This window comes from Branchiostoma belcheri, unplaced genomic scaffold (genome assembly GCF_001625305.1).
Source record: "Branchiostoma belcheri isolate BF01 breed outbred unplaced genomic scaffold, Haploidv18h27 scaffold444, whole genome shotgun sequence".
In the NCBI taxonomy this organism is placed as follows: Eukaryota; Metazoa; Chordata; class Leptocardii; order Amphioxiformes; family Branchiostomatidae; genus Branchiostoma; species Branchiostoma belcheri.
In genome coordinates this window covers 32,243-34,694 of record NW_017804070.1, presented here as the reverse complement: position 1 = coordinate 34,694, position 2,452 = coordinate 32,243, and positions in this window count along the sequence as shown.

Sequence of the window (2,452 nt, the reverse complement as noted above, 5' to 3'; positions counted from 1 at the left end):
AATATGAGAAGGTTTGGCAAAAGGGAAAGTTAAAACGGTACCCTAGGATTTTTTACAACAGTTGGAACTAATGTTGTTACCATGTGTCTCGTTGATGAGTTTCCTGATGATGGGGTTATTGACCTCCTGAGTGCCCCACCTCACCTCATGTACCAGTGGACTCTCCTGGATACCCGAGGTCACACCCTCTGGGAGAAAGAAATATCAGTCTTGACTCTTGAACAGATGGAACCCTAACTTAGGGTTACGCTAACCCTAGTATGGAGGCTTGTGTATTTGCAGAAAATATTTCCGAATTGCAGACCAAAATTTGGACTCTTATGCAATATTGCAGAGCACTGAAAATTTATACCACTGCCTATGGTCAGGGGTGCCGGAGTATACAGTGCATTTTTACGGAATACAGTGCAATTTTACTTGTGTACAGTGCAATATTACAGAATACAGTACAATATATTGTACATGTATTAGTATACAGTGCAATTTTACGTAATACAGTGCAATTGTATAAGTATACTAATACGACTGCATTGTATTGTACTAGAATACTAGTAAAGTTGCACTGTATACTAAAACGGACTGCACTGTATTGTACTAGTACACTAGTAAAATTGCACTGTAGACTAATACGATTGTCTTCGTCTTCGTCTTGGTTACCCCCAGATAACCCCGTGAGGGGTGTCGTTAGGGGGGGGAGGAGGTCAAGGCTAAGGCGGGCAGGCCGCCAGCCCGGCCCGGAACGACTCAACATTGGGAGCCATAACTACCGGGCCGGGCAAGGAGTTCCACTGTGGAATGGTACGGGGGAAAAAAAAGAATCTGTATGTGTCAGTGCGTGCGTTAATGGGCCGATATTTAAGAGAATGGCTCCCCCGGGTACGCCCCTGTGTGGGCTGCAAAAAACTGCCAATTTGGGTTCTAACTGCCACGATGTTGTGAACTATTTTAAAAAAATGTTGTGAGGCGGGCGCTCCTCCTCCTTTCGGAGAGAAGAGGCCATTGCAGGTCATTGAGCATTTGTGTCACACTGCTAGTTCGCCTGTAGTCATTGAGGGTCACCCGGGCGGCCCTGCGCTGGACAGCCTCCACCGCCTGTATCCCTTTGATGGCATGCCAAATATGTTTCACCACTCAGGTGTCAGATCAAGGAGCTAGAAAAGGTCAAAAATCACCTCGAAAATTTGTCCCTTGCAGGTATCCACAAAAAAAAGGGTTAGGTTTGGCAGTTTTTTCTAGGGTCGGTCGGGAAAAAGGAAATATTTTGTACAACATTTTTTTTCCTAGGCCCAAGCTGTCAAGGAAGCTGTCAAGGTGTTTGTATAGAGTTATAACCAGTGGTCGAAATACTTTTTTTCAGTACTCTGCAATATTGCAGAAGAGTCAAAATTTTGTTCTGCAATTAGGAAATACTTTCTGCAAATACATTTAGTACACAAGCCTCCATATTACAACCTTTCTGCAAATACACAAGCCTCAATACTACAACCTTCTCAAACCAATAATTCCTTTTTTACATCATATATAGCTTTGTAAATCTGTACAGTAGCATTACTGGACTGCAGGAGAATTTCAGGTTTATAAGCATGAACTATGGATAGATATGCAAATTAGTGAAGACAATTTTTTGGAAGTCCAAAAGGAAACAAAAGTTAGAGTCTTAGACAAGTCAAGACAAGGTTGATGCAAATTAGTGAAGAAGCTCCTGTTGTTTCAGAACAGTCTGTCCCTGGGGCCTGGAAGTTTTAGTTTGCTAAATTGAAAACTAATGAATCTGGAGCCTATTCTTCCTTCTGCAAAATTGCAGATTGTATAATTTTTTCTTCTGCAATCTTGAAAATCTATCTGCAGATTGCAGACTGCAGGCAGGTATTTCGAACACTGATATAATTTTCTTTCTGTTAGTACGGTAAAATTCATATTTTGGGCAAGTGAAATGTTGGTTCGGGCAAGTGGAATTTTGAAAACTTGTCCAACCCTGCTGAGAATCATTAACAAAATGTATTAGTTTTGTATCAAATCCTTACCTTCATACAGTCAAACAATGTGGCCTCAGTGGTAGTTGAAGCCATCGTCTTCCTTTTCCGGAGAGTTTCTGAGGTGGTGCTCTTGTCTGCCTCTCTCTTGGTGGGCGTGCAGGGTGCTGATGTTCCTGTCTTCCGATCTACGAACTAATGAAAAAAAATAGCATGACGTATATAATTAGTGTAAAATTCATCCAGTAACTTTAGTGATACTTTTGTTCGCGCAATTTCCGTAATGACCCCACCCCATGAATTTTTTTTACTTTAAAACACGAAATTCAGACACAAAGAAAGAAAGTAACTGCAAAATTTTCTGCACTTACTGTACTTTTTTCGAGTCAGCCCCCCCCCCAATAGTTCAAGTAAGTCTTCATGTAGCCGTGGACGACTCTAGTATCCATTTTGCATGATAATGCAGGATCCTGCATTAT